This window comes from Saccopteryx leptura, chromosome 9 (genome assembly GCF_036850995.1).
Source record: "Saccopteryx leptura isolate mSacLep1 chromosome 9, mSacLep1_pri_phased_curated, whole genome shotgun sequence".
In the NCBI taxonomy this organism is placed as follows: domain Eukaryota; kingdom Metazoa; phylum Chordata; class Mammalia; order Chiroptera; family Emballonuridae; genus Saccopteryx; species Saccopteryx leptura.
The window spans coordinates 41,374,100-41,388,547 of record NC_089511.1 but is presented as its reverse complement, the minus strand read 5'-3'; the positions used below and the strand labels follow the sequence as shown (position 1 = coordinate 41,388,547).

Here is a 14,448-nt window from a genome sequence, read left to right as displayed (position 1 = left end):
ATGTGAAATGCCTCATTCACCATACATTAAAATCCTTTATTTGCTTCTATTTTGGGATTCTCTCTTCCATTCCACCGGTCTCTCCAGTCAGATGTCAGCCCATATTTCAATTTTTGAAATTTAAGAGTACAATTTGTTACTGTAAGACTATTTCCCAGTACCTTATATTGTCTATCTTTAGCTTTTTTTCAACTTGAACTTTAGAAAACTCCCTATAGAAAAATATTTTATTGTTTTAAAAGATTTTTTAAAATTGAATTTACAGGGAGAGGAGAAAGAAGGAGGTATGGGGAGTGGGAAGTATCAACTCATAGTTGCTTTACTTTAGTTGTTCATTGCTTGTTGTATGTGCCTTGACCAGGCAAGCCTAGGGTTTTGAATCAGCAACCTCAGTGTTCCAGGTCAATGCATTATCCAGTATGCTACCATAAGCCAGGCTAGAAATATATATAATCTTAAATGATATTATGTTAAATTTATAAATTTAAAATGTTTACATTAAGGATTTAAAATTTTTAAATCTTTTTTATTTTCTAATTACTGTAATTAGATGTACAACCTAGTTTCAGATGTACAACCCAGTGATTAGATCTTACATAATAAGAGAACATTCTGATAAATCTCACACCAATCTGAAACCATATTTATTAGAATAATATTGACTATATTCCTTATGCTGTACTTTACACCCTAATGACTATCCTATAACAACCAATTTGTACTCTTAATCCCTTCACTTTTTTCACACATTCCTATGTGTCAACCATCAAAATGTTCTCTGTATCTATGAGTCTGTTTCTGTTCTGTTTGTTCATATATTTTGATTTTTAGATTCCCTTGTTATAGATACATATTTATTGCCGTTTTATTGTTCATATTCTTTTTTATCTTTCTTCTCCTTCTTTTCCTCTTCCTTCCTTCTTCTTGTTAAAAAGACCCTTTCACATTTCATGTAATACTGGTGTGGAGGTGATGAACTCCTTTAGCTTTTCCTTGTCTGGGAAGCTCTCTATATGTCCTTCGATTCTAAATGATAGCTTTGCTGGGAAGAGTTGTCTTTGATGTAGGTCCTTGCTTTTCATCACTTTGAATATTTCTTGCCAACCTCTTCTGGCCTGCAAAGTTTCTGTTGAGAAATAAGCTAACAGTCTTATGGGAGCTCCCTAGTAGGTAACTAACTGCTTTCTCTTGATGCTTTTATTTTTATTTTTATTTTATTTTTTATTTTTTTGTATTTTTGTGAAGCTGGAAATGGGGAGAGACAGTCAGACAGACTCCCGCATGCGCCCGATCGGGATCCACCCTGCACGCCCACCAGGGGCGATGCTCTGCCCACCAGGGGGCGATGCTCTGCCCATCTGGGGCGTCGCTCTGCTGCGATGAGAGCCACTCTAGCGCCTGGGGCAGAGGCCAAGGAGCCATCCCCAGCGCCCGGGCCATCTTTGCTCCAATGGAGCCTTGGCTGCGGGAGGGGAAGAGAGAGACAGAGAGGAAGGAGGGGGCGGGGGAGGTAGAGAAGCAAATGGGCGCTTCTCCTATGTGCCCTGGCCAGGAATCGAACCCGGGTCCCCCGCATGCCAGGCCGACGCTCTACCGCTGAGCCAACCGGCCAGGGCCTATGCTTTTAAGATTCTCTCTTTGTGTTTAACCTTTTGCATTTTAATTATGATGTTTCTGGATGTGGACCTCTTTGGCTTCAAATTGTTTGAGACTGTCTGCACTTCCTGGACTTGTATATCTATTTCCTTCACCAAGTTAGGCAAGTTTTCTGTCATTCTGTGTGTGTGTGTGTCAGAGACAGAGAGAGGGACAGAAGGGACAGACAGGAAGGAAGAGAGATGAAAAGCATCAATTCTTCATTGTAGCTCCTTAGTTGTTCATTGATTGTTTTCTCATATGTGCCTTGATTAGGAGGCTGCAGCAGATAGAGCAACCCCTTGCTCAAGACAGTGACCTTGGGCTCAAGCCAGCGACCTTGGGCTTCAAGCCAGCGACCTTCGGGCTCAAGCCAGCGACCCTGTGCTCAAGCCGGATGAGCCTGCGCTCAAGCCAGTGACTACAGGGTTTTGAACCTGGGTCCTCTGTGTCCCAGTCCAATGCTCTATTCATTGTTCCACTGCCTGGTCAGGCTGTCATTGTTTTTTCAAATAAGTTTTTTATTTTTTCTCTCTTTTCTCCTCCTGGTGCCCCATAATGCACATGTTAGTATACTTGAAGTTGTCCCAGAGGTTCCTTATCTTCATTTTGGGAGGACACATTTTTCTTTTCACTGTTCTGATTGGGTGTTTTTTGCTTCCTTATATTACAAATTGCTGATTTGGTTCTTAGCATCAACTATCCTAATGTTGATTCTCTGTTAATTATTCTTTATTTCTGACTGCTTTTTTTTAAAAAAAATTTTTTTTAAATGCTTATTTTGTTGACTTTAGTGGGAGAGGATGGGAGAGATAGAGACAGGAACATAGATCTGCTCCTGTGTGTGCCCTGACTGGGGATCAAACCAGAAACTTCTGTTTTGGGACGATGCTCTAATCCAGAGGTAGTCAACCTTTTTATACCTACCGCCCACTTTTGTATCTGTTAATAGTAAAATTTTCTAACTGCCTACTGGTTCCACAGTAATGGTGATTTATAAAGTAGGGAAGTAACTTTACTTTATAAAATTTATAAAGCAGAGTTATAGCAAGTTAAAGCATATAATAATTATTACTTACCAAGTACTTTATGTTGGATTTTTGCTAAGTTTGGCAGAATAAATCTTTATAAAACAACTTACTATAGTTAAATCTATCTTTTTATTTATACTTTGGTTGCTCTGCTACTGCCCACTATGAAAGCTGGAATGCCCACTAGTGGGCGGTAGGGACCAGGTTGACTACCACTGCTAGCCAATCAAGCTATCCATTCAGGGCATGACTGTTTTCTTTTTATGATTTCTTTGTCCTTTTTTATGCTGTCGAAGTTCTCACTAAATTCCTTGAGCATCCTTGTACCCATTGCTTTGAACTCTGTATCTGGTTACTTGCTTCCATTTCATTTAATTCTTTTTTGGGGGAAATTTCTCCTGTCCTTTCATTTAGGATCTGTGTATTTGTCTCTGCATTTCGGCTGCTTCCCTGTGTTTGTTTCTATGTATTAGGTAGAGCTGCAATGTTTCCTGGACTTGGTAAAGTGACCTTGTGTAGTAGGTATCTTGTAGGGCCCAGTGGTGCAGTGTAAAGCCAGTAGCCATGGCAAGGGCCAGAATCACAGCCGCCACCTTCTGGCCCATGCAGGTTCGCATTGGATTCGGACAGTCGGTAAAGAGACAACGGAGCCAAGAACTGATGGGCCTTCATCTTTAATCCTAGCTTGCACCCGGCGGGCAAGTAAAAACACACACTGGGCTCCAAAACCCAATCGCATTCAGTGCTCACAAAGCTACTGATTTATCCGAGATTCCTAGAATCAAAGGTTTCTAGCTCACCAGCCTTATTCTCCTCAGTTCCCCATCTCCTTCCTTATCCCAGATACAAACTCTACACAAACTGCATCTCACTCAACACTCCGCCATCTTGGCTGCTTCTCCTGGCCTACTCCACGTGGCCTCCTTCTGCTCTCTGCTCTGCTCTCTCCTCTGAAGATAATCTCAGGAACCAAGAGAACAAACTCCCGCTCCGTCCCCATTTTATAGTGTAGAAATCCAAACCCTTAATCCAATATACAAAATAGGGAAGTCTCTAATACAAAGTCACTTTCTGAGGCATGATTGGATTGTACCACCCCACATCAAAAAGGGTAGGAAAGGCTTAATCCCAAAACCAAGCCCCAGGCTACAAGGATTCTGCCTGCCTTTAGCCCACCCCAACACACATTAATATCACCTGGGCAACGGCCTCCTCGTGTTATCTTTAACAAAGTGAGCATAATACATTTTATCTGCCCAACATGCAGCTTCCCCAGTCATTGGAGCTGGGTACTCCATGTGTGCCCCTTTGTGGGCTATGTGCACTGTCCTGTTATAGTTGAGCCTTAATTGCTGTTGACCTCACTGGGAGGGGTTGTCCCCCAGGCCAGTCACCTGCAAGGACCAGCTGTGAGTATAGTGGAGGATCTGCGGTGCAGTGGTTGACCTTACAGAGCAGCACTTGTTTCAGTGGGGCTTTGATGCTCACCAAGACCACACCTTGAGTGAGTTGCTTGTGGAGGTGGTCGGGCTATAACCTTGCATAGTCTAAAGCTATCCAGCAGGTGCACTGGTTCTGGGGATTCCCATGAGGTGCAAAGTCAGCCGCTGCCTCTGTCTGCATGGGGCCACCTGGCACCAGCTACAGAGTGACCTGCAGATGGCTGCTACTTGTGCTGGGCTTGGAGGTACCCAGGAGAGGCTAAGCTGTGAACCAAAGTGGACTGCTGCCAATACCGGGCCTGTGGCCACTTAGCAGGAGATACTGGGTATGCAGAGGCCAGCTGCTGCTGATTTGAGAGATTTTAAGAAGGTCCAAAGCAAGGTCCAATTTTAGGAAGGTCCAAATTAGGCGAGAGGCCAGTTGTATGGAAAAGCCACTGGAAATAGCTTGGCTGGGGAAGGGGGGCGAAGTTGGGTGGGGCAGGGTTTCAGGGAATCACCAGGGTGGGGCGGACAGTGTTAGGTAGGTTGATGGAGATTCAGATAAGGTGCCCACCTTTTGTCTCTATGGGGAAATTGCTCAGCAAAGAGTGCCCTTTCCCACTGCTGCCCCAGCACTGGAGCTCAGAGGGAAGGAGTCTGTTCTGCTTGGGACTCCAGCAGCCCTCTGTCTCCCTCAGCTGCAATCCCCACTGGTTTTCACAGCCAGAAGTTACAGGAACTTCTTTCTGGTACTGGAACTACATCTCGACACTACCAGCCTCAATGTGTCTTCTTCTTTAAATCTCTATTTTTAGGACTTCCATTCAGCTAGATTTCAGGGAGTTCTGAATGATGGTTTTCTGTAATTTAGTTGTAATTTTGAAGTGGTTGTGAAAGTATTCCAGTACTGCATTTACCTATGCTGCCATCGTGACTGGAAGTGTGTGTGTATACATTAAGGATTTTTATTCAAGGATATAGCATTTCATTTTCATTTCATAAGGGTTTTTTGTGTGTGTGTGTGTGTGTGCGCCTTTCAGTAGTGTTAAACATTTATTTGTTTATTCCTAAGATTTTTTTTCTTTTTTAATGAGAGAGAGAGAGGGGAGAGACAGAGACAAGAAGGGAGAAAGATGAGGAGTGTCAACTAATAGTTGAGTCACATTAGTTGTTTATTTATTTATTTAACAGAGACAGAAAGAGAGTCAGAGAGAGGGATACATAAGGACAGACAGACAGGAACGGAGAGAGATGAGAAGCATCAATTATCAGTTTTTCGTGGCCACACCTTAGTTGTTCATTGATTGCTTTCTCATATGTACCTTGACGCGGGCCTTCAGCAGACCGAGTAACCCCTTGCTTGAGTCAGTGACCTTGGGTCCAAACTGGTGAGCTTCTGCTCAAACCAGATGAGCCCGCACTCAAGCTGACAACCTCGGGGTCTCGAACATGGGTCCTTCTGCATCCCAGTCCGACGCTCTATCCACTGCGCCACCGCCTGGTCAGGCATTAGTTGTTCATTAATTGCTTCTCATATGTGCCCTGACTGGGGGCTTCAGCTGAGCTAGTAACCCCTGGCTCAAGCCAGCAACCATGGGGTCATGTCTATGAGCCCACACTCAAGCCCACAATCCCATACTTAAGCCAGCGACCTCGGGGTTTTGAACCTGAGTCCTCAGCATCCCAGGACAACACGCTATCCACTGTGCCACCGCCTGGTCAGGCTTGCTGAAGGACCTCCCATTCGAGCTCTTGGAGTGCGACTTTGACGATTTGTGCAACATGGGGCCTGGCGTTGTCGTGAAGGAGTATGGTTTGACCATGTCGATCAGGTCTTTTCAGTCGAATAGCCTCATTCACGTGGTGTAGCTGGGCAATGTAGAGCTCCTTGTTGACCGTGGCATTCTTTTCGAGCATTTCCCAGTTCTTCATCAAATTCAGAAGGCCTTCCGCTGCAGCACGTGTCATCGACGTCAAAGTCGCCATTTTTGAACTTTGCAAACCATTTCCGTGCTGTAGACTCGCCTATGACACCTTCTCCATACACGTTGCAAATGTCCCGGGCTGCTTCGGCAGCTTTTTGACCTCGATGAAAAGCAAAGAAGAGCAGGTGTCGAAAATGTTGATTTTTGCCTCCTGGGTATTCCATTTCTAAGCCTCAAAACTAATAAAAAATTAAATAACTCAAAAATACAATTAACATAGTTTTGTAGAGCAGAAAGAGTTTTATCGAATGAATACTTACCCTTTGCCAAACAGCAAACAAATCGTTGTAAAATAAAAGAAAATATAAAAACGCTATGAACTTATTCCCCAACCCAATAGTTCTCCCACAAAGTCCTAGGTTCAATGCTAATGTGTAAGCCAAAACACTCACATCTCAATTTTTTAAAGTTTTTATGGGAGTGTCATAAACTTTAAGCATCATATGTTGAGACAGTCATAACCTGAGGACCTCCTGTACTTTACTTTCTCTATTTATTTAAAATTATGTTAAAAGTAACTGCAATAAAATATTTGGAGAAAACACCTTTGCAGTTAGAAGAAAAATTTTATTTTTATACCTAACAAAATCCATCTGGCCTGGAGTAACCAGAGGGAATTAGTAAACCAGTTGATCTGAAGTCTCCTTGAGGAGCTTCAAACTTACATTCCTTGATCTCTGTAAGCCATGTGGTTTTTTTTCTTTCTTCAAAATATGGGACTAATACTGCCTAACTGGCTTCTCTACTATTTGAAGTGGTTGACACTACTCTTCAAACTTCCAAGTTATTTCTTAGTTTAGGACTTTACAAATCAGCTCCCTTAGACCTAATATCCCCTACACATACACCCTCCCCCGCAGGACTGGAAAAGAACGTAAGATTGAAAAGCTATGTATGTCTTCAGGGTCTGAGCTCTAAGAGCAAGCATCCCATTATTAAAAGTTCCTTTGAAATTAGCTTTATTTTTTAAAAAAATATTTTATTTATTGATTCTAGAGAGATAAGGAGAGAGAGAAGAAGCAGAGCAGGAGGCGTCAACTCATAGTAACTGCTTTTTGTATGTGCCTTGACCTAGCAAGCTCAAGGTTTCTTTTTTTTTTTTTTTTTTCTTTTTGAGCGAGATTCAGAGAGAGGGATAGATAGGGACAGACAGACAGGAAGGGAGAGATGAGAAGCATCAATCATCAGTTTTTTGTTGCGACACCTTAGTTGTTCATTGATTGCTTTGTCATATGTGCCTTGACCGTGGGGCTACAGCAGACAGAGGAGTACCCCATGTGCCTTGACCGTGGGGCTACAGCAGACAGAGGAGTAACCCATTGCTCAAGCCAGCGACCTTGGGTCGAAGCTGGTGAGCTTTGCACAAACCAGATGAGCCTGCGCTCAAGCTGGTAACCTCAGGGTCTCGAACCTGGGTCCTCCACATCCCAGTCCGACGCTCCATCCACTGCGCCACCGCCTGGTCAGGCAGAAGCTCAGGGTTTCAAACCAGATACCTCACATTCCAAGTGGATACTCTATCCACTACGTCACCACAGGTCAGGCCAAATTGGCTTTCTTTCTATTTTATTTTTTTTATTAATTTTTTTATTTATTTATTTATTCATTTTAGAGAAGAGAGAGAGAGAGAAGGGGGAAGGAGCAGGAAGCATCAACTCCCATTTGTGCCTTGACCACCGGGCAAGCCCACAGTTTTGAACCGGCGACCTCATTGTTCCAGGTCAACGCTTGATCCACTGCGCCACCACAGGTCAGGCATGGCTTTCTTTTTAAAGAAAATAAAACTTTATAGTTCTATTCCATAATAGATGCTTCTGGTTTTACATAAAAGTCAAGCTTTAAGTCATTAGCTCAATTATGTAACCTTTTCTCCCATCAAATCTTCAACAACAACAAAATGATTCTTCAGGAAGAGCTGAGATTCCTCTCCAAAATACAATCCCAGGGATATCTACAGTGATACTCAAACTTTCAATTACACACATACAAAATCCTGAATCCAGTTTCTCTCTCTACGGCCCCCCAACACCCTGTCACATACACCTCGACTTTCAATTACTTTTTTCCTCTAACTGGCTGCCTCCCTTACAATCACAGACCCGGACAATCCCACAAAAGTCCATAGCTCAGAACACCAGCCTCTATCGCAAATTCGGAAACTCTTCTCCTTTTTCCTCCCCTACCTGGTTGCCTTTCCACCAACCTACCCAATCCTTTTGCAGATTCCAAGTCTCCTCCCTTTCAGCCTCCCTGACCGGCTCCGGGGCTCAGAAGCTTAAGTCCCACAACTCCTTCGCACTGAAGAACTCCAAGCCAGAGTCACACTGGAACAATGGTCAAAACGGCGACTCCACCGCTGCAGTCCCTCGGCGCAGTGACTCTCCCAGAAATTTCCGAGCGAGGCCAGGCGCAGGCTGTATAGACTCAGAGAAACTTTCAAACGGTGCGTCCACCGCGTTCCCGCCCGGAGCTACATTTCCTAGCAGGGTTGGCGATGCGTATTATCTTCCCTTGCAGACTAGTTCTTTCTGAGCCTGCCCAACTGCTGGGGATAGTACGGCGGATGAGGGAAACAAGCCATCTTAAGCGCGTCGGAGTGGCCTTTTTTTGGAGCCACGGCCGGAGGCTGAGCCGGGCTTTACGAAGCCCCCGGTGCGTGGTTCGATGAGGGAACGCAACCTTTTCGGCTGGGTGGCAGCTGAACTCTGACAGGAATCCTTACGCTCCAGAGCCATCTTGCTCGCCCCAGGTACGTCTCTGACTGCATTTCCCAGAAGACTCCTGGGCATAACGCGATTCTCGCGTTAATTCAGTCTCAAAGTCACGCGCTGGCGGGACCCTCAGATCTACGGCGGTAACAGTTCACTGTGTTGTGCAGGAAGGTTCTGGTCCTTTGAAAGAAGCTCGGTGGGGCTGAGGTGAGGAACCGGAGGAGGGCACGGTGCCGGAGCCAGGGCCTCGGCCTTGTACCGAGAAGGTCATATTCAAATTGTGTGATTATGTCTATCTGATGGTATGTAGTAGCTGACCGTGTGGTTGTGACTTGCTGTTCCAATGATTACCGTGTGCAGCACAGTCTGGGAGCTTATGACTATGTATGTGGTTGGTTGGGGCCACGTTCGGCTTTGTATGTTGCGGGTGTGGGGAGCTTTTGATTCCGTGGATGTGATAGCGTTTGTCCCCGTAGGGGTCTGTAATTGTGTGACGGTCACCGTGTACTGTGGAGTGCAGGTGTGAATTCTATGTGGTTTTATCTGTGGTTAGTGTGATTGTGAGTTTGCGACTACGTACAGGGGTGCGATGTGTGTGACTGAGGTCCAGAGTTTGCGGCCCTGTTTCTTTGGTTGTGAGTTACCTCCTCTAGCTTTACATTCCCATAGTGGTTGTGTGATTTGTGTGATTGGATAAATGTATGAGGTGTTTTGGGTGTTTTTTTTTTCCAATTTGTATACTTCTCTAGGAATTATATCCATACTTTAGTTTTCCCTGGTTTTAAAACTTTTATAAATGCTGCCCTTTATCTTTCATGTTTGCTTATTTGTACTACTGTTTCTTGAGTTTTTCCATGTTAGATATAGTAGTGGTTCATTTTCCTTTGCTATATTGTATTTCTCCTTTGGTTCACTATTACTCATCCTTTCTAGTAATGATGGACATTTGAGTTTGTTAGTTCGTTTGTTTTACTTTAATAACAGTGCTGCCACAAGTATTCTTTTACATAAAGTACATGTTCATGAGTTTATCTACCAGTGTAATTGCTAGGTCGTACATCTTCCAGTCTACTAAATAATGCTGAAATGTTTACTAAAGTGGATGCACAAATTTATACTTGTGCAGCATTGTTTGAAACATTTCGTTGTTCTATATCCATACTAAGACATGGTTCTGATAGTTTTTAAAACATTATGATATATACCATATATACATACCATATATATGTATATGGTAAAGTGCACAAAAGTTAAGTATATAGCTGTATAACAATTTCCTAGATTATTATAAAGAACTTTACCAGCACATCCAGAAGTTTCCCTCATACCCCTTCCCAGTTATTTCTCTCCTGGAATCACTAATCAGAAACCTATCCTGATTAGTTTTACCCATTCTTGAACTTCATGTATAAGTGGAATTATATATATAGTGTGTGTTTTTTTATGCCTGGCTTCTTTTTTCCACATTATATCTGAGATCCATCCATGTTATTAAGTGTAATTGTACTTAGTTAAGCTCATTGCTTTTGGGGATATATTGCAATTTAGTAATTGATTGTGTTTTTGATGGACATTTGATAGTTTCCAATTTGAAGCTATTACAGATTAATTGGTGGTGGGTACCAGGTTTCCCCTATGTAAAATTACTGTTTTTTCATTTTTAATTAGTCTCTTGTGGGGAGATGCTTTTGAGACTATGCACAAATAATATTATCATACTTTCACCCACTAAATTTAATATTTATTTGTAATTCTTGTCTGTAATAATTATTACTGTGATATTTGCCTAGTGGTGATTTTCTCTTTCCGTCATTCCTTCTGCATTTATTAACTTAAATTCTATTGTAAGGAAGAACTGTTTCTTATTTCTCATGTATTTATCCCATTATTTTTTATGAACTCATTGACATTATTCTATGAGTTTTAATTTATTATTGTTATTGTTACATATTTTATTGGTAAATTGTCCCAGACTTAGCCATTTAGGAACTCCTTCAAGTTGGTTCCTGTGTGCTTTTGACATACCATCATTTTTCTGAATAGTTTCTTACTTTCTAGCACCAAGATGTTCCAGGCTTATCTTGTATTTTTACCTACTCCAGCCCTGGCATTAGCAATTTGCCAAGGAGCCCTGGTTTTTTTATTTGAGTGTGGATTTATAAAACAAAGTTTGGGTACCTTGTGTGCTCCTTGTTACCTGGGTATAATTGCTCTAGTTTTTGTCAGTGGACAGAGCTAGAAAATATACCAAATAGATATACACATCTATATCTATTTATCAATCGACCTATGTATTTGTATACATTTAAAAAAATCACTAGTTTGTACTAATATTTTCAGTTCCAATCTAGTACCACAGGATTCTATCAAGAACTGTGAAGTGTCTGAGAATTTTACCCTACTTGTAAGTTAACAAATTAGCTTGCCACAGTTTCAGAGTTGTTTGCAGAAGACATGAGACTTCCAGGTCAGATGAAAGAGTTTATTGCTCATAGCAATAGCTAAAGCAACATTTTCTTGCACTGGCTTGCCTTCACCCATAGGGTGATGCAAATACACAGGTATTTATGTGCTCTCATGAATTTAGGGAGTCTGAATCTCATATACTGGGTTATAAACATGCCTGCTCTTTGCTCTGGACAGAGAATATCTGTCTCTGCCTTTCAAGGCTGTTCACTAAATAAATATCTTGGAGAAATAGTACAAAATAATAGCACTTAGTGCTTCCAATGAAAAGATGTGCAAGACCCAAGAATTGTTTTTAATCTGGTTTGGCCATTTCCTTATTTGTAATTCCTTTCTCCAACAATGAGAAACCTGTTTCTAGTGTCAAAATTTTTTTGTTTTTTATTTAAATGCTAAAGTACATGTGAAGTAGTTTCAGAATTGCTAACACATATAAAAACACACAACTAACTACAGTACAGTATTGATGTTTAACTTTTTTCTTTACCCTTACAGTATATAGTCAAAAACTTTTCCAGTTTAGTTCTTTTCTTTGCCAACCTCCTCTTCAATGTAGATCTTTATTTTTAGTTTTTTTTAAACAAGCACGCTTTAAAAAAAAATTATTGATTGATTTTAGAGAGAAAGGGAGAGAGAGAGAAAGAGAATCATTCATTTGTTGTTCCATTTAGTTGTACATTCATTGGTTACTTCCAGTATGTGCCCTGACCGAGATCAAACCCACAACCTTGTCATTTTGGGATATAACTGACTGAACTAACGGGCCAGGGCTTCAGTGTAGTTTTGTTACTTGTTTTTCATGCATTTATTTAGCTTTGTGCGTTGCACTTCCTGGTTGATTGTCACTTATCACAGTATTCTGGGTATGGGCTCTGGCCAGTTGCTCAGTGGTTGAATGTTGGCCCCGCGTGTGGATGTCCTGGGTTTGATTCCTGGTCAGGACACACAGGAGAGGCGCCCATCTGCTTTTCCATTCCTCCCTCTTTCTTCTCTCTCTCTCTCTCTCTCTCTCTCTTCCCCTCCTTCAGCCATGGCTTGATTGGAGTGAGTTGGCCCTAGGTGCTGAGGTTGGCTCCATGGCCTCCCCTTCAGGCACTAAGAAGAGTGGTCACTGAGCAGTGAAGCGATGCCCCTGATGGGCAGAGCAATGCCTCCTGCTTGATTGCCGAGTGGATTCTAGTCGGAGTGCATGCTGGAGTCTGTCTGTCTTCCTCCTCTCCCCTCACTGAATGGAAAAAAAAATTTTTGGATATGAAGACATTAATGTGGGTCCTGCCTACTCCTTGTAGATAATCAACCTCATTAGTTTCTGCTTTATCCTTCTATTTGTTTTGCACAAATGGGCAGATGCATGTATTCTTTTTATTTTATTTTTTTATTTTATTTTATTTTATTTTTTTTGTATTTTTCTGAAGCTGGAAACGGGGAGACACAGCCAGACAGACTCCCGCATGTGCCCAACCGGGATCCACCCGGCACGCCCACCAGGGGCTACGCTCTGCCCACCAGGAGGCGATGCTCTGCCCCTCCTGGGCGTCGCCCCACCGCAACCAGAGCCACTCCAGCGCCTGGGGCAGAGGCCAAGGAGCCATCCCCAGCGCCCGGGCCATCCTTGCTCCAATGGAGCCTCGGCTGCGGGAAGGGAAGAGAGAGACAGAGAGGAAGGGGGGGGGGCGGAGAAGCAAATGGGCGCCCCTCCTTTGTGCCCTGGCCGGGAATCGAACCTGGGTCCCCCACGCGCCAGGCCGACGCTCCACCGCTGAGCCAACCGGCCAGGGCCGATGCATGTATTCTTTTGAATGACTTCTATTTTGCATTAAATATAATGTACTGTTTTGAACATTGCTTTTTTGACTTAATGATACATCCTGAACATTACTCCATCACAATTCAAAGAGATATTCATAGCTTTTGTTTTTATAGTTGCATAATAAATATTCCAGTACAGTGTGTGGATTTGTCTTAGTTTATTCAGTTACTCTCCTATTATGGATATTTAGGTCATTTACAATATTTTGCTACTAGAAACAGTGCTGCAATAAATAACTTTATATATATGTATTTTTGTATTGCTTGGAGGCATATCTTCAGGGTAGATTTCTAGAAGTGGGATTGCTGGGTCGAAGGTAAGTACATATGCAGTTTTGTTGGGTATTACTGAATTCCCCTCTGGAACTTTTGTTTCCTTTTTCATTCCCACTTGTAATGTGTCAGAGTGCCCATTGCCCCACTCCCCATAGCCTAGCCAACAGAGTGTGTTGTCATGCTTTTTAGTTGTAACCATTAGAAATGGTATGTCAGTGTTGTTCTTTTATTTCTTTAAATATGAACGTGCTTGAGCCTGACCAGGTGGTGACGCAGTAGATAGAGCGTTGGACTGGGATGCCAAGGACCCAAGTTCGAGACCTCGAGGTCGCCAGTTTGAGTGCGGGCTCATCTGGTTTGAGCAAAGCTCACCAGCTTGGACCCAAGGTCGCTGGCTCGAGCAAGAGGTCGCTTGGTCTGCTGAAGGCCTGCAGTCAAGGCACATTTGAGGCCTGACCTGTGGTGGTGCAGTGGATAAAGCGTCGACCTGGAAAGGCTGAGGTTGCTGGTTCAAAACCCTGGGCTTGCCTGGTCAAGGCACATATGGGAATTGATGCTTCCAGCTCTTCCCCACCTTCTCTCTCTGTCTCTCTCTCCTCTTTCTCTCCCTTTCTCTCTCCTCTCTAAAATGAATAAATAAATTAAAAATAATAATAATAAAAAAAAAGTTAAAAAAAAAAAAGGCACATTTGAGAAAGCAATCAATGAACAACTAAGGTGTTGCAATGCGCAATGAAAAACTACTAATTGACGCTTCTCATCTCTCCGTTCCTGTCTGTCCCTATCTATCCCTCTCTCTGACTCACTCTCTGTCTCTGTAAAAAAAAACAACAAAAAAAAACTTTAAAAAATATGAATGTGCTTGAACATTTTTAGTCATTTTTTAGATTGTCTGTTTATGTCTTTCTCCAATTTTTGGTGGGTTTTTATTTAGCCCTTTGTCTTTTATAATTAGTGCCTTTTTGCATCTTGAAAAGAAATCTTTGTTTATTCCCAGGGTCTTGAAGATATTCTTCTATGTTTTCTTTTAGAAGCTTCATAGATTTAGCATTTATATTTAATTAATTTTTGTGTATTGTGAGAGGTAGGGAATAAAGGTTAATTTTTTCCC

General features: G+C 42.4%; 1 protein-coding gene across 4 annotated transcripts in view; it reads left to right on the top strand.

Annotated features, from left to right (window-relative positions):
• The first annotated feature begins 7,390 nt into the window (after positions 1–7,390).
• Positions 7,391–14,448, top strand: part of LOC136380486 (zinc finger protein 14 homolog) — a 104,296-nt gene continuing 97,238 nt past the window's right edge. For 2 of the 4 annotated variants that reach the window (XM_066348310.1, XM_066348308.1), the window contains exon 1: positions 7,391–8,824. The gene's annotated coding sequence lies outside the window, so the exon portion shown is untranslated. The other 2 variants (XM_066348306.1, XM_066348307.1) reach the window with 2 other exon arrangements.